Here is a 19,333-nt window from a genome sequence, read left to right on the forward strand (position 1 = left end):
GAAAAGACACCTAAATTAACTAATTATGATATGAAGGGAGATTCTGATGAACATGTACAACTTATAGACGAGCAATTGAGTTACTTCAGCACCGAAGACACCTCTAAGTACATGTTGTTTGCTCTAATCATGATTAGACCAACTCGATTAAGGATTGACCTTCCCTACATATGTATCGATTCTTGGGTGGAATTTTGTAAGAGATTTTCAGCATACTTCACGGCCCGAAAGCGACATTCGACAACCAAGGCTGGCCTGACCGGGATCATTCAGAGGAAGAAAGAAATTTAGGGGGTCGTATATTGATTAGTTTACTCAAGTCTCGATTTAGGTAGGAGAGGCTCGAGAAGGCCTTAAGTGTTGTATTTTTTAGAATGACCTTCTGAGCAACCACCGTTTTAGGAAAAAGCTGGGGAAGAGGAAGGTCAAATTCGTCTAAAAGATGATGATCCTGGTCGTACCTTTTATGATCGTTGAAGAGAAATCGACCTCAAGTTTTAATAAACCCACGTCTAGCGAGTCTCACTCCAATCACCCATCTGGGAAAGAGCTTCACCAACGTCGGGATGATTCCGGCCAAACCATGCAAGGGAAGTATGATAGATACACCCCGCTGATGATCTCCCGTGACATAATTTATTAAGAATGTGTAAACATAAAGTTTTGTAAGATTGGAATCCAACCCCGTTATCCCTCTAGAGAATACATCGGCGAAAATCTCAGATTCAGATCATCCTATGTTGGGATTTCTGAACACTGAAAAGGTTGGGGGAATTTCCCAACGTAATCTTTCCCCTCGTAATCATCACTAAATTTGGATAGTTCGACATATCTTGAATACTTATCGAGGGAGTAAGCTCCTACGACAACATATATTCAGATTTATTTGAAAAGATCGGGCTTGACCAAAGTGGTCTGCTACCATATGAGGGTTCCGACCTCCAAGCTTTTAACGAGACAACTACTCGTCCATGGGGGTATATTGAGTTGATGGTTTCTGTGGGTGATGGTAAAGACATATGAATGGTAAGTACCCAATTTAGTGTTATTCCTTATAGAAGTGTTTACAACATAATCTTGGCACGACCCTTTTGCAGCAATACTAGACGCGGTCGCCTCACCAGTGTATCTCAAGATGAAATATCAAAAATCTGCATGGAGAGCCGACCACCATAAGTTCCCATTGGTGTAAGCCCTAAAGGCCAATCCTTTTGGTACTTTTATCGAATTATTTATTAATAATAAAATGCTTTTTCTTTATTATGTTTGTTTAATAAAGTCCCTAAATAGCTAGTCCGTTTAATGTATCAAGTGTGACTTAATCATAAGATCCCATTAAACATAAGGACATTGTTCTTAAAGTATTCGTAGTCGAGCTTTGTTATGAAATGGGATAACATTAAAGAATTAAGACTATTATGTATATAGACTGGTGATCACATCTTATGGATCATGGATAAGGAGTTATCAAGTCTTAAACATAGGTATGAATATTAGGAGTAATATTTATATTGGATTGACCCGCTATAAGAATACTACATAGAATGTTATACAAAGTGTCATAAGTTATTCTCATGGTGATAATGGTATATAACACCCTTCGACCTGAAACCACTATGGACCCTAGATGTAGAGTCGAGTGCTTTATTGTTGATCAAACATTATCCGTAGCTGGATGACCATAAAGGTAGTTGATGGGTACTCCACGAAGCATGCTGAGGGACATGAGTGACCTAGATGGAATTTTCCCACCCTACCTAACAGGATAAATTTCTAAGGGCCTAATATTGAACTGGTCAGGGATGACGCAGTCAATGCCTTGTGTTCAATATAGACATAAGGGCAAAAAGGGTAATTGTACATACAAGTATTATCACAAAAAGGGATTTGTCAGATCACATGACATTTTTGTGTCTTGGGTAGCAGTGATGTGTTGCTAGATACCGCTTACTGTTTATTATGTTAAATACGTGATTTAATATAATTGTCAATGTCACGAAAACCTACAAGGTCACACACAAAAGAACAGATTGATGAGAGATAGAGTAAATAAGGAACATCGTAAGGTACAGTGCACTTAAGTGAATTGTATAACTTCGTAAGGTACAATACACTTAAGTAGAATACGAAATATGGTAAGGTACGACACGCTTAAGTGATTTTTGGTATATCATAAGATATGAGCCACATACACTTAAGTGGGTTTTTTAGCTTGCAGCCCACACAAGTGGTTATATAAATAGAACCCTTGTGCAAAAGTATTTTATTAGATGAAATTTCATTGCTCTTTCTCTCTCTCTCTCTCTCACTCACTCAAGGACTTCATTCATAGCAGCTAACACTGAGACTTAAGGAATCCATTCGTGTGGACTGAGTAGAGACGTTGTCACCATTCAACGCTCGTGATCAATCCTTAGATCTACATCAAAGGTTTCAATCGCCACAAGAGGTAACGATTTCTATCACTGATCATGCCCATTCATAAGGATCACTAAAGCATAATTTTTTAATTTCTATTGTGTTTTGGATCGTAATTTTTCTTCAGTTCTGACCTAGAGGCCCCCTAAAAAGTGGCTGAAAAACCCATAAGGAGCGAATGAATAAGTGGCGGCCATCCTGCCTGGCCATGTTTACTATTATTCAATCATACCAAATATTGCACTTAAATAATTTACCGATTGTATACATATGATATTACCAAAATCAAAATAAAGTGATTTTTTCTAAGACACTCTTTTCTCTATGACTATACATAATAACAGGAAATCCGGGGTACGACAAAAAATATCGATGCTCGATACACATAAAGTCTGGGGCACTATCGAATACACTTTTTACGTACGACTAAAGCAGTCAATTCCCCATATAAAGTCATGCGTGATGTCAGCAATGTTTTACAAGTCTAGCTAAAGCAATTAATTCCTCACATAAAGTCAGGGGTGTTGTCAGAGACGCTTTGTATGTCCAGCTAAATAAATTAATTCCCCATATAAAATCAGAGGTGATGTCGAAGACGCTTTGTATGTTCGACTAAAGCAATCAATTCCCTATATAAAGCAAAGGATGCTATCAAATACACTTTGTACATCTGACTAAAGCAATCAATTCCCCACATGTAATAACGACATACCCCCATTTGAAAGCTAGCCACTCCATATGCCATGGTTGGTTGACCACACGTCTACCTCTGGTTGGGTTTTAATCTGGTAGTGGAAAGGGGAACTGTCCCTTGGTCGGGAATGATCCCAATGACGTCTAATAAACTTCGAGGGAAGACCGTGTAAGTTCATAAGAATTTGTAGCATTGCACTCAGGATCATGTCGGATAGCTCAAAAAAAGTATAAAAAACATATTACATTCATATAAATTCTTTCATTATCATAGTGACATCCAATTTGGAGGTAAGACATCACAAGTTCACAAAGAGCCGACACTATATACTCGGGATCATGCCAAATTTCAAAGACAACAATGTTCAATTAAATCCAAGGGAATACCTAGTAAGTTTGAAAAAATCTAGAGCCATGTACTCATGATCTTACAAAAACACCTCAAACGGGTAACGAAACACATTTCATTCAATAAAGATGTATTTCCTACACACTTTTCATTATGAAGTACTATCACATAAGTACTTTAAAAGAAAGGCTGAACTAGGATCCCACCAGGCCGACTTTTGAATAGAAACGGTCTTCCCATCTATGATAGCTTAATCCATCCAGATTTCCTCCCTGGAAAGTATCAAAGGATGGTGAAAATACTATACTAGATTCAAATCGTTTTCCAAGGACTTCGAAACCGTCTCAAGGGAGGAACTCATACTGTCAGCCAATTGCTGATTTAACAAAGCATTTTGAGAATGCAAGAGTTTCATTTCCTTGTGAGAAGTCCATAAATTGCTTCGAACAGCAAATAGAGCTTGGTTTTTCATTGCCATGGTCCTCACCAACCAAGGAACCTAGTCGGAAAAAGAGTCACTGAGCTTCAGGGGAAGAAAAACATCCTTTACCTTTGAGAGAGAGGTAAAAGCTTCATTTTCTTCATGCAAGTACTTGTTCTATTAAAGCTTCAGGTCATGGATGATATCCTTCACCCGTTGCTTCTCAACACAAATCTAGTCGGACCCAAAAGCCTCCCAATGACCTGATGCACCAAGAGCTAAAGGAGCTGAAGCGCGCTGAGTATACTTGGCTTGGTTAGCCATTTCTTCCTCTAAAATGTACCCATAGATTTCAGCCAAGTAAGCTCAATCCTCATCCAAATGGGGGGGGGGGGGGTTGAATACGTTTAGTAGTGCGTAATCTGAATCCCATCAGTAAGGGGCGATCATGCCGACCGAGGACATTTGAGGAAGTCGGCGGGATTTCCGTAGCTATATTTTTTCTGACTGGCAATACTTCCCACCTTAGGAGATGAAAATGTTCTTCATTAGTCATGCACTCTGCACAATAATGAGTAAAATGTATACACTAGAGGCATTCAGGGTCAAAAGTACCATAAAACTCAAAAAGTTCGAAGCTTACAAAAAATGGTTATTGTCTCTTCCTGAGAACAAGCTTTTATCAACAGCTGGATGTTATTAAGATGCTTTAAATATTTCTTATCAGCTTCTAGGGTAGTTCCACCTATATATCCCAGATTATTAATGAACTTCACTAATTAGCCTTTTCGATACTTAGCCTCTTTAGAAAGATCCTTTTTGCTATATATGAAAAAGTTAATTCTCAGCAAAAATGACCTTTAGTCCAATACTCAGGGAATAGGTCAGGATATTTGACCTCCACTCCATTACCAGCACCACAAATTGTAGCACGAGCTTCTAGGATGACGAGGGTCACAAGAAAAAACTGATCATAAAAAACGAGAGCTCTAGAAGAGGTTTGAAACCATGAATGATTAGCTTGTAGCAGAGTAATCTTCTACCTCATGCCGGGGACGCCAGGTCATAAAGATATTTGAAAGGTGAAGGAAAAGTAACACACATGGTCTTCCCTTCTTATGCTCACACCAATACTGGTATAATCTCATCTATGCCCAATATGATGCATGGAGTTGCGAGGGAGCCATGGCTAGATGGTTCAATACCTCTACCTTAAAAGTAGTAAAAGGAAGACGAAGGCCAGGAATGGAGAAATTACATTCATAAAAAGAAATGATATAAGCACCATACTTATCACATATCCTTTCTTCTTCAGAGGAATCACAATTCCCCAGTAAGAAGTTAAACCTATGTTCATAGAAACACTGTCAAAACCGTCTGGTTTGGCGGAAACAAAATCAATGGAAGAATAAGCAGGATCCATCCAAGAAGATGGAATATACCTTTGAAACTTACTAATACTTTTATGCAATTTCTTGTTCATAATGCATTAACTTTGCAGTTACAAGAAATGAAATACAGAAGGATAAAAACAATTAAACTATTAAACTGTAAAAAAGAAACTCAAGAAAGGGAAAGGATACTTAATTTCCCAAAAGATAACTATGTTCTAGAAGGAAATAAGAATTCGCCAAAAATTGTCTAAATATTTCACATGCAACACTCAAGATTTTAAGTTCCCACATGTTGTCATGATAATATCTATGAAAAGACGTTTAAAGTATGGTGAATTAAATGCATGGTTCGTTAAGGAACTGAAGCGATCCTCATTCATCTGTCTCAAAATAACTAGGAGTTGGTCGTTATGCAGAGTCATAATATAAAGCCCCCACATACATGTGCCTCGATAAGGGATTAATGACAATAATTTTGGGCCGACCAGAAAGATCTTGGATGACTTAAGCCGATCACACCGATCTCGACCTACAATTCAATAAAAGTCCATCTCTTTCTAGAATCTTCCCAATCAGCGAAGATCATTCTTCTTGAAATATCGATATATCTCAACTGTAAAGAACATCTAGTGACTACTCGCAAAGAGCGGCGAACAAATATCTAATATATATATATATATATATATATATATATATATATATATATATATATATATATATATATATATATATATATATATATATATATATATATATATATATATATATATATATATATAGTTGGTGTCAAGTCAAGTTAACAATTTTTCAAATATAATTTCATTTTGATCTTCTTCTTCATTCATTGGCTTGAGCATTAGAGTCATAATCTTGCAGGCCCCCACTCAATCGTATCAGAGGCTACGATCCACCATCACCTATGTTCGACTTCTCATTTCTAGTTCTAGAATGGAACATATACAATTACTAAAATAATGAATGAAGAGGATCTCAATGGTACAAAACTAGTTATAGCCAATGAAAGCGGATAAAAAATGTTCCAAATGAATTACAACAATATAATGCAAATAAATATATACAAATTACAAAGTAAAAATACACGACAAATCAAATAAGGCATATACACGCCAATTGACAAATCATCCAAACTAAAATGGTACCGATGATGACTGCAATTTTAGTAATAGTTCTGAATATTTGCAATAGTTTAGGTACTATCACATTGGATCAACACAATTGGCATAGATTTTTCACACAAAGGGTCTCAACTAGAAAGCATCTTAACCAACTTGGTTATAGTAGTTGCTAATGCTATCATTTCAGACTCCATTGTGCATTGAGCCAAAATAATGTTTCTTTGATTTCCAAGATATAACTATCCAATTATATTGAATATATAGCCAATAGTTGCATTAGAATTATTTGATAAATTATTCCGATATTCCTTAATGTATCCTTCTAGCACAACTAGAAAACATTGATAATGTAAACTGAGATTCATAACCCTTTTAAGGTATTTCATGACTAGCTCAATAACTTGTCAATGTTCATTACTCGATCTACTAGTAAACCTTCACAACAATCACAAGACATATACCATGTTAGATCTATTACAACCAACGATATACCTAAGACTATGAATGATGTTTGCATATTCAATTTGTCTACCATCGTCACCAGTGTTCTTAAATAGTTTTACACTTGGATCATATGGTGTTCAAACATGTTTAGAGTTAAAATGATTATATTTATTTATGGTCGTATCCACAACGTGAGATTGATAAAAAATATTACCTTATCAAATTTAGTGATCTTGATTCCAAGAATCACTCTGGCCTCTTTGAGGTCTTTCATATCGAAGTTATTACACAATTGTTATTTCATAACATTCATTTCCTGAATGTTTGATCTGAATATGATTAAGTTATCTACATAGAGACATACGATAGTGCAAATTCTATTTTAAAATTTGTAATTAACATATTTGTCACTTTCATTCACTTTATACTCATTCGATATTATTAAGTCATCAAACTTTTCACGCCATTGCTTTAATTCTTGTTTTAGACCATATAAACATTTATCTAACTTACAAACCTTTTTTTCTTTCCTATGAATCAAAAACCCTTCTAGTTGGTCCATATAGATTTATTCTTCTAAGTCACCGTTTAAAAAAATTTATTTTAATATCCATTTGGTGTAGTATTAAGTTATAAAATAATAACAACTTAAATCAATACCTTAATGGTTATAATTCTAGTGACCAAAAAAGTATCAAAGAAATCTATATTTTCTCTTTGCCTAAAACATTTGGTTACAAGGTGAGCCTTGTATTTACCAACTATATCCTCAGGTTTAAGATTCTTTTTCAAAACCCATTTACAACTATTTAGTTTTCAACTAGGAGGTAAGTCGACTAAGTTTCAGTTCCTTTTACATTATAGAGAATCTATCTCATCATTAAAAGATTATTTCCCAAATTTTACATCCAGAGATGACAAGGCGTCATGAAGTTTTGCTAGATTTTCTTTTACTATATATGTTTCATAATCGGGTCCATATTCTTTAACAAATATTACTCTCTTAATTCTTCAAAAATCTATTTCTACTTCATCTTTGCTATTGACGCTTCTTATCATAGGAATGTGATTCGATTCAGTGCCCCATCTATTTCTCGATTTGAAAGGAAAATTGTTTTCATAGAATTCAACATCATTTGAATTCAGGTCATAAAACTATATGTCTTACTCTTTAATGCATACCTAATGAATAAACATTCATAGACTCTAATAGCGAGTTTAACTCGCTTCAAATTCAAAATCCTAACATAAGCAAAACAACCCCGAGTTTTAAAATAAGACATGTTTGGTTGTCTTTTCTTCAATATCTCATAAAGAGAGATCTTGTTTTAATATTTGGCAACTCTATTTATAACATAGAAAACAATCATTAAAATCCCCCCCCCCCTCCGAGTGAGATGCAACACCAGAATTTAACATAATAGCATTGACTAATTCATTAAGAGTTATATTTTTTCTTTATACTTTACCATTCATTTCGAGAAAAAATTGTGTAGTGGTTTCATGAAAAATTCCTTGTTGTTTGTAAAATTCATTATATAAATTAGAATAATACTTAGTTTCCATATCACTACGAAACCACTTAATTTTAGTACTAAATTCATTTTTAGTTTCATTCACTAAAGTGTTAAATATATCATGCGCTTAACTTTAATTCTTATTAAATTGATTTTCAATTTTATTCATAAAAATCTTAAGAATATCAATTTCATTAACAAAAATATCATTCTTAGTGATGATGTACAAACGTGCCCCAATGGATTGACTAAATCTTGCTCTATTTGAAGAACCCCAAAAATGAGACTCTTTATAGTCACAGGGACATGTATGACATCCTTCAAAATTTAAAGTATTTATAGAGGTGAACTTGAGCTCCACATCTCCAATACCACTAACATTGGGGTGTAAGCATTTCTTCTAGAACACTTTCTTATTTTCAACATCGTGCATATTTTGAACATTGCACAATCATAATAGACATGACGAGAGAAGCCATGTCTATCAACCAACCATCCGATCCACCAATCATGTTGAATTTGGTGATCATAGCAATACATTTCTCATCAGTCAGGTTAGCCTATGCATTAGGAGCAACAATAAGTTTAGGCATGTTGTTACCTTTTTAGCCATATGACCCGATTTTCCAGAGTTATAGCAAGAGAAAACACCTGTGTCATTTCTTTGAGGTGTTGGTTGTTGCTTAGAAATTGGGGCTCTTGAAGGATTCACATTCTTAATTTGGTTCATAACATTGCGTTCTTGGTTTTAAATTCGCTCCACAACATTGTAGTTCTGATGCTTTACTGGTGTATTTTGAAATGAGGAGAAACCTTTTCTATATAGGAAAAATTCTAGCAAAAAAAAGGAAACAATCCATGAGCCTTTTAAATGATTTAATCGATTAAAATCATGTGCTAATTGATTAACTAATCTAAAATTGTAAAGTTTGATTTTGTATGTCACTTAATTGATGATCAACCACCTTAATCGATTAGTAGGAGTCACATTTTAATTTAATTGGTTAAAGGGACATCTTAATTGACTATCCAATGCATTTTTACTTTTCAAGTTAATTTCTAATCCATTAAGCACTTGTCCAAATTAGTTTTAAATAATTTTTATCAAAAGAGAATAGGTTTGAAAATGTGTGTGTGTGTGTTAGTGCACATGTGTATGTGTGCGTGTGTGCGCGCCATCATTAGGAGCATTTGGAAGAGTTTTCGTGATCAAACCCATTTGACATTTTCCAACAAAACAACCATTTGACTGTTGCCATAATCAAAACCATTTGACGATATTACCTACACATCATATATAACCACATTCTCTTATTTTTAATGATGATAATGCATCTCTCTGGGAGTTGGAAAAGAAGAAGAGATAGATAAAACATTTAGAGTGATTAACTCCTTCTCACCAAAAAGATAGTATACTCTAATCCCCATAAGAGTACACTTAGAACCGACTGAATAAATAAACAACACATAGAACAAATACGAGAAATTAAGAAAGGGAAGAAGAAAAAGGAGAAGTAATAATGCATGAATGATTGATTTAAGATTCCTAACTCAATTCTTATGAAAATGATTTTTCTTTAGGAATAGGTTTTTAATAATATTTGTCAATTGATTAGATGAGAATACAAACTCAATTACCTAATTCCCTTTTTCGACATGATCCCTTACAAAATAGTGCCTAATCTCAATATTTTTCATCCAAGAGTGAAGTACCGAATTTTAGTGAAATTTATGGAGGTAGTGTTGTTACATTTTATTGAGACAATTTTAATATTAACTTTGTAATAACTTAACTATTATTTCATCTAGATAACTTACACATAACAACTACCCGCAATGATGCATTCTGCTTCAGTTGTTGATAATGCAACACTTGATTGTTTCTTTCTATTCTAAGAGTCAAGCAAATTTCCAAGTAAATGACATGAACCACTAGTAATTTTTCGATCCTATTTACAACGAGTGAAATTAGAATCAGAGTATCCAACTAAAGTATAATATGTCTCGTGAGAGACTATAAATTCATAAGTTATATGCTAGTGAGATACCTCATAATGCGTTTGACTTCAAAGAGGAGTAACTTTTTGGGGTTTGATTAAAAATGAAATCGCAAACAAAGAACAAAATATTAGGATGAGGTGCAGTAAGATAAAGGAGGGACCCTATTGTAGCGGGGTATTCGTTACCATTAGAGATATTGATTAAATCCAAGGTAAATCATACAAGTCGAGTCGCCACCGCACTTCTATTTATCCAAAGGAATGGTTAGAAAGCGAACAAAAACCTAAAAGTTTTATCGAATTAAAAACTAGTAAAAATGTCAGAGATCTGGGTAAGGGGGTTGGTTATGCAATGGGAAGGTGTTAGGCACCCAAAGCATCCTAGGTACTCCTAGGGAGCCCTTTTCACATTTGTTGCAAAGGTTGTTGTTTTTTTTTTGTGAAAATTTATTTGTGAAAACATGATTGAAGGGATGAGAAAAGAATATACAAATTTATTTACATTTTGTGTTTGAATGGATGAACCCATTGCCTACGTACCATCTTAAAAAAAGATTAGGATCAAAACCTCGTAGTTCGGGGTAAAAAAATTCAAAAAAAATTTGGTGAATTGATTGGTCCAAAAACCTTAAGGTCTTTTGTCATCAAAGGGAGAAAACTCAACCTAAAACCACAAATCCACCATGTGAGGATAGCTTCAACATGCTAGTGAGGGGTTAACCCTATAATAAGCATGGAAGACTCATTGTCCATCACTAAGGATAAAGGTGAGTATTATATCTACCTCAAGGATAACTCAAACCTAATAGCTAATGGTTATAAAAAAAGGGTTTGATTAAGAAGGTGGCCATTGAAACCACAAAAAGTATTTGAATGGGTTATATTTACCAATTAAAAGTATTTACAAAAATATGGTTAAAGTGGATTAAAAGGTTCAATTCAGAATAAGTGTTATGAAAAATAAGTTTTGAAAATCAAAAGCATAAGACTTAGGTTTCTAATGTTGAAAACAAAAGTTATTGTTTGCACAAAAAGTTTTGGCTTGGGTTAGAATGGGGAAAAAAAAAGAAGGGTTAGATTCCTAAACATACAAGAGATAAGGGAAAAGAAAATAAAACCACATTAGGAGTTCCCCTCTTGAGATCATATTGCTGATCCAAGTAGCTCCCATCCTTTGGAATAAGCAGCCACAAACAAATATCTCAAGCCATTAAGCATAGGTAATCGGAATAAACCTCCAGGGGGTATCCCCCAAATAAAGTGGAACACCAGGCCATCTCTGCAAGAGTCATGTGAGCCCTCACAAAAAACTCAACAAATAGGTTAGAGAAACAAGATAGGGTAATCAAGAGTTGCCCCCAAATCCAAATGTAACCACATGAATCATGCCATTAAAATTCACAAAAAAAAACTCACAAAAAGCAACCAAGGGTAGGAGGCCTAAACCTCTTGTCAAACACATACATTAAAAGGGTATCAAAAAATTTCAGGTTGAAAGTATAAAGTAGTGGAAATATGGCATACCTGATTGGAGAGGATCGATTGAAATTGAGTTGCACCCGTGAGGTTTGCAGAGCAATCTGAGGGTTTATATGAGAGGGAATTGGTTCTTTGCCGATGAGTTCCCTTCAGCCTCGGAGGTTGCTCTGAACTCTGTTAGCTCTTCTCTCACTTTCTTTTTCCTTCCAGGGTAATAGGAATGGCCTGTTGTTTCACTGAAACTCTGAATTTATAACCTGATTTTTGTGGACCTGTAGGCTCAAATGAGAGAGGCCCAAGTCCTTTTTTTTTGTTATATTTTATTTATTATTATTTTTTTAATTATTTTTTTTTCGTTTTTCGTTTTTCGTTTTTATTATTATTATTATTATTTTATTTTTATTTATTTTTTGTTTTTTTTAGTAAACAAAAGTAAGAGAAACAATGATGTATAATTCAAGCATGCTTGGTGATCTCAAACCAATCACAAGGAGTCCCACCCAAAGGCAAAGGGAACCAAGATGCTCATGATCCTTGAGGCTGTGCAAATGCAATGTTATGATACCATGAGGGATCTTAGGGTCAAAATTGGGGTCTTACAGATGCCCCTATTTAAGGTCATTCTAGCCGGAGAAGTGAAGGTTAAAATCTTCGTCTCGACGAGGTAGAATGGGCTTAAATAATAACAAAGAGACAAATTTTGGTCCCTAAGAGACCTCATGATGCAGATGTATGTATGCAAATAGTACGAACTCTGTGGGGATATGTGTCCACAAAGAAGAAAAGACATCCGGAGAAACTGACAATCCATATAAGAAATACACTCAATGGGACAGAGACTCTGGGGACTCTTATGGGGATAGGAGAGGGAATAAAATGCGTGAGCAGGTCACGACTCAATGCTTGGGGAACAGAATTCCAAAGGGAAAATATCCAATGGAAAGACCCGAGCTGACTCAAAGGTGCATGTATTGAGGAATATGCCAATACAGCAAAAACTATCCACAATGGATACTTCAGATAAAAATCCGGATGAAAACAATCCACTAAGGGAGTTCGCTGGGGATGCCTAAAAGGACACTCTTAGGGAAGCAGCGGGACGAGGTATTACCGGTTACTGGGTAATAAGCTCAAGGAGACATGTGATCTGATCGCCGGTATGAGGGTGAAATACAACATGCTCGGGAAGAATGAATATCTAAGACCGGTATAAGGGTGAGAGATATCAATCAACCAAATCATCTGAGGAAGACCTAAAAAGGTATATCTCAACTCAGGAAAATCTGACTCCATAGAGGATAAAAAGTCATAATAGGGAGCAGAGAGGAGGGAACACCAGGGATACCGGTTACTGGGCATATAATAGGTGACCAACTACGGCGTGAATTGGGGAATATTCCCAAAACACTCATCATCCAAAAGAGGGCTAAAAGCAAACTCGATGATAAGATGGATATTCGACTCCGTAAAGGGGGTACGAATCTTACTCGACTGGGGAAGAACAAAAGCTTCGACCAAAGAGTGCATGAGATATACTATCTATTACCGTCAGAACGTAGATAATATACTCGCATGGACGATTATCCACAACCGGTTACTAGGTTAATAAAGGATAAATCGACCGAAAAGAAAAGGCATCGGGATACCGAAACTAGGTATATAATGATGACCAATCAAGGCGTGAATTGGGGAATATTCCCAAAACACTCATCATCCAAAAAGAGGGCAAAAAGCAAACTCGATTATGGGATGGACATTCGACTCCGAAAAGGGGGTACGAATCTTACTCAACTGGGGAAGAACCAAAGGCTTCGACCAAAGAGTGCATGAGATATACTATCTATTACCGTCAGAACATAGATAATATACTCGCATGGACGATTATCCACAACCGGTTACTGGGTTAATAAAGGATAAATCGACTGAAAAGAAAAGGCATTGGGATACCGAAACTAGGCATTTAATGATGACCAATTCAGGGGAGGAACAATCGTTACTAACAACAACAAGATAGACGAGAGATGACCCGCTGGGGATAAATTGCGTAATTAGAGAAATTATCCAAGAGATATATCACCGGTTACTGGGTGGTATACTAAAAAATTAAGGAATGTCAATATCGAATTTTGTATAAAGATAACCAACAAGGAGGGAATTACATCTACCGGTATGAGGGTAGAGAACCACAAAAGAGAGTACCCGTCATCGGTTATGATGAACAACAATCAAGGTTTAACTCTGCACGGGGACAAAATGGGGTTTACAACTACCGGTTACTGGGTAGTAGACCATATAAATATGACTTACAACTACCGGTATGAGGGTAGAGAACCACATACTCCGCCGGGATAATAATTACTAATTATTGAGCGATTATTCATTTACCACGGGGAAACAGGAAAAGAGTCTCAAGAGACCGATCTAGGATCAAACTAGATAGACACACCAAATCAAGACTTGTCCCGGTGAGGATATAACTTAATGGGGAAAACCATCCCAGTATATGTGTTGGGAAGGAACAAAAACAATCAACATCCACAAGGATATAACCCGTGGGGAATATGGAAGAAAGGATAAACGCTTTCTGCTTATGGAGCTGACTCTATATGGAGAGATCAGACACACACGTCTGCTTGGGAAAGTATATCACCAAATAGCAGGAGACAACAAACAACGATATATGGAAAAGAATGCAACATGAATACCTGAATGTTATAATTATGCATGAATATGCGTGGTTTATGTATGATGTATGCTGACAGACAGACATATCTAACACAACCAAGTCCAGGAATTAACCACCCGGTACTACATCTCAAGAGAGAAAGCCAAGTTCACCGGAGAGTATCCGATCTGCTGGGGATCAGAGATACCAGGAAGCACAGAACTCTGCAAGGGATGAATTATCAATCATCCCAGCTTGGGACGAGAGTTATCACAGACAAGGTCCACCACACCAACAACTCTACTGGGGAATCTATCCGAGGAGATAAAGGATTTATCGGGATCAACCACCAAATACCGCTCTTGCCCAAAGAGATCCAAGTTGCTGAGGAAGAAAGATTGCTACTCTGCTGAAGGGAAGAGAGGTGACTCTCAACAAGCAATCCACTTGGTAGGATAAACCACAAGGGGTTCCGGAGGGAGGAGATACAATCATGCCAGGAATATGGACAAAAATCTTACCCTGTTGGGGATCGTACCACCCTTGGGAGAGCACTGAGGATCTCCTAAGTATCCTTTCGTCATTGTGAATGTTCACTTTGTTTAAAAACAAGTTATGGAAATTTTTATTGTTTAAAGAAATGATATTTTCTCAATCAAACATGCAAAACATTTGTTGAATAGAAACAAATAAGAGTGCAAATAATTGGATAAAGGCTCAAAATTATTTGATGGAATGGTGGTCTGCAAATGGCAAGACTCCATAGATCTTTTCAAATTTGAAATTGGTGATATATATTGGAATAGGGCTACATTGAACACAATGACCATTTCTCCACCAATTCTGAATCCGATGTATTTGAAGCTTTGGCTGATAATGAGCAAGGATCTCTGACGGACGACAGTTGTAGAACAAAGTCTTGTCAGGATGCAGTTACTTGCCAAATTCCTAATTTTTGCCTAGATTGCCCCAGGATGAGGTACTCAATCTAGCGGGATACCTATATTCATTTTTCATGTCTCTAACTTTTGCCTGGACCGCCCTTTCGGGTTTTCAATCCACCGAGACGCTCATTTTTGCCTAAGCCGCCCTTTCGGGTTTTCAACTTAACGAGCTATTCAGTTTTTATTTTTTAGGCGAAGTATTTCTTGACTGCATCTGAATTCACAGGACGAGTGAAATCCTCCCCATCCATAGTTGTAAGTATCAAAGCACCGCCTGAAAAGGCATACGGACCCTCATAGTTCGGAGTCCACTTGCCCCTAGAATCGGGCGCGAAAGACAAAACTTTCTTGAGCACAAGGTCACCTTCTCGGAACACACGAGGCTTGACCTTCTTATCAAAAGCTTTCTTCATCCTCTGCTGGTCATAACGACTCTGAACCCATTCAGCATCAGTCAACTTGGCTTCCATCAAGACTCTCATTGATGGGATCTCCACCTCTACAGGGAGTACAACCTCCGATCTTGACTTAGCGATCATATCGTCAACGTACACCTCAATCTCCTTATGCATCATGTCATGGAACAAGGTAGTCATAGCTCGTTGATACGTGGCTCCGGCGTTCTTCAAACCGAAGGGCATCACTCGATAACAGAATGTTCCCCAAGGTGTGATGAATGTTGTCTTCTCCATATCCTCGGGTGCCATTTTAATCTAATTATATCCGAAAAATCCATCCATAAACGAGAAGATATTGAATTTAGCTGTATTATCTACCAACATATCAATATGTGGTAGAGGGAAATCATCTTTCAGACTAGCTTTATTCAAGTCTCTATAGTCCACACACATCCGGACTTTTCCATCTTTCTTAGGCACGGGCACAATATTGGCCACCCATTGAGGATATATAGAAGTCACCAGGAACCCCACATCAATTTGCTTCTGAACTTCCTCTTTGATCTTCACTGCCATATCAGGATGAGTTCTTCTGAGCTTCTGCTTTACAGGCATGCACTCAGGCTTTAGAGGTAGGAAATGTTGCACAATATCAGTATCTAGACCTGGCATGTCTTCATACGACCAAGCAAAGACGTCGACATATTCTCGTAGCAACTTAATCAACCCCTTCTTAACAGATTCTTCCAGAAGTGCCCCAATCTTTACCTCTCGTACACAATCTTCAGACCCCAAGTAGACTGTTTCCAGATTCTCAAGATGCGGCTGAATGATCTTCTCTTCATGCTCAAGTAGCCGGGTGATCTCATCAGGAATCTCTTCAACATCATCTTCCTCTGCCTCAGATACAGGGAATTCAAAATTGGGAGATGGTGTTGGGTCATTATGTTCAATGGGTTCAGAAATCAACTTGCATAATGATTTTGGATATGAAAAGATTTAGAATTCAAACAAGGCAAATCATTATGTAGATGAGAAGGTTGATTTTATTTTATTTTTTAGGGTTTTATGTGATCACCAATTTCATGCAAAAACAAAAAGGGAAAATAAATGGGAAAAACAAACATTTAACATGAATTTATTGAATGAAAATATCATTGTATTTATGTTGCCAATCAATGTTATCACTCCTCCTTTTGGCATGGGAGAAGGGTTTTTAAACAAAGTGATTATTATGTTGACTTATGGACAACTGTTGGAATATCCACAGCGACCCAATTGTTGCAGACCCCTCCAGGGATGATGAAATTGCCAGAATCCTTTATATCTTCTTCTAAAACGGCAGCAACCTCCTCATTTAGACCAGTGTGGATGAAACCCCCACTCTTGAATAACCCTTGCTTGTTGAAAGTACCAGAAGAAAAACCTATGCCAGCCCGGGACTCATTGTCTTCTAACTCAATCATTTTTCCTAAGCCTGTGGTCGTACCACGCTCAATGGCTAGCTTTGCATCTTTGTAGGAAGCAAATGAAGGAGTTCTCTTCTCAATAGGCTCAGCTATAGATAAAGCTTAGAAAGGAGTTCCAATTTCAACCTTGGCATCTATATAAGAGAAGGAAGACAAATGGCTAACCAGGAGAGCCCTTTCTCCCCCTACCACCACCAGCTTCTTGTTCTTCACAAATTTCAGTTTCTGGTGTAGGGTGGACGTCACGGCGCCTGTCTCGTGAATCTATGGTCTGCCTAAGAGACAACTATACGATGGGTGAATGTCCATAACCTGGAAGGTAATCTGAAAATCACTTGGTCCGATCTTGATTGGGATATCAACTTCCCCAATCACAGTTTTGCGAGACCCATCGAAAGCCTTCACAACTACTCCACTCTGCCACATGGGAGATCCTTGATATGATAGCTTTGAGAGAGTGGACTTTGTCAATACGTTCAATGATGACCCAGTGTCCACCAGTACATTGGACATGGCGTCGTCTCTACAATTCATAGATATGTGTAAAGCCAAGTTTTCACCATCCATAGTTGCAAGCATTAAAGCCCCACCATCAAAAACCTTGGTGACAATATACGGTCCATCATAGTTAGCAGTCCACTTGCCCCTGTGATCTGTCTGAGGAGGAAGGATCCTTTTCAACACTAAATCTCCGACTTGGAAACAACGAGGACGCACTTTCTGATCAAAGGCTCTCTTCATCCGACTCTGATACAACTGCCCATGACAAATGGCTGCCATTCGCTTCTCTTCGATAAGACTCAACTCATTGAACCTTGTCCGAATCCATTCGGTTTCGTCTAACTTGACATCCAACAGGACTCTTAGAGAAGGAATCTCCACTTCAACAGGTAGGACTGCTTCCATACCATACACCAGGGAGTAAGGGGTTGCCCCGGTCGATGTACGTACTGAAGTGCGGTACCCATGCAAGGCGAAAGGTAGCATCTCATGCCAATCTCTGTACGTGACGACCATCTTCTGCACAATCTTCTTTATGTTCTTATTTGCCGCCTCCACAGCACCGTTCATCTTAGGGCGGTAAGGGGAAGAATTGTGATGCTGAATGTTGAAGTTCTGACACAACTCCTTTATCATTTTGTTGTTGAGATTAGAACCATTATCAGTAATGATTCTTTCGGGAATCCCATAGCGACAAATGATTTCTTTCTTGATGAAACGGGCAACCACATGTCTGGTGACATTCGCGAACGACGCTGCTTCGACCCACTTGGTGAAATAGTCGATGGCAACAAGGATGAATCGATGCCCATTGGAAGCAGTCGGCTCAATCTTTCCAATCATGTCAATGCCCCACATAGCAAACGGCCACGGCGAAGTCATCACATTCAGAGGATTTGGCGGCACATGCACCTTATCAGCATAAATCTGGCATTTATGACACTTCCGAGCATATTTGAAGCAATCTGACTCTATGGTCATCCAATAATAACCCGCTCTCAACAATTTCTTAGCCATTGCATGTCCGCCGGCATGAGTACCGAAGGAACCTTCATGAACTTCCTGCATTAACATGTCCGCCTCGTGTCTGTCCATGCATCTGAGCAAAACCATGTCGAAGTTCCTCTTATACAACACATTGTCTTTGTTCAAGAAGAAACTTCCTGCCAATCTTCTCAAAGTCTTTCTGTCGTTGTTGGATGCCCCTGCAGGGTACTCTTGATTCTTCAGAAAACACTTGATATCGTGATACCAGGGCTTGTCATCGACTACCAGTTCAGCAGCAAACACATACGCGGCCTTGTCAAGGCGCATCACATCGATCCTGGGAGCATGGTTCCAACGAATTACCTTGATCATGGAGGATAGAGTAGCAAGTGCGTCTGCCATCTGGTTCTCATCACGAGGTATATGATACAATTTTACTGTTGTGAAGAAAGTCAACAGTCTTCTCGTGTAGTCTCTGTAGGGGACCAGAGTGGGCTGGAGAGTATTCCAATCACCAT

This window comes from Lathyrus oleraceus, chromosome 1, assembly GCF_024323335.1.
Source record: "Lathyrus oleraceus cultivar Zhongwan6 chromosome 1, CAAS_Psat_ZW6_1.0, whole genome shotgun sequence".
In the NCBI taxonomy this organism is placed as follows: Eukaryota; Viridiplantae; Streptophyta; class Magnoliopsida; order Fabales; family Fabaceae; genus Lathyrus; species Lathyrus oleraceus.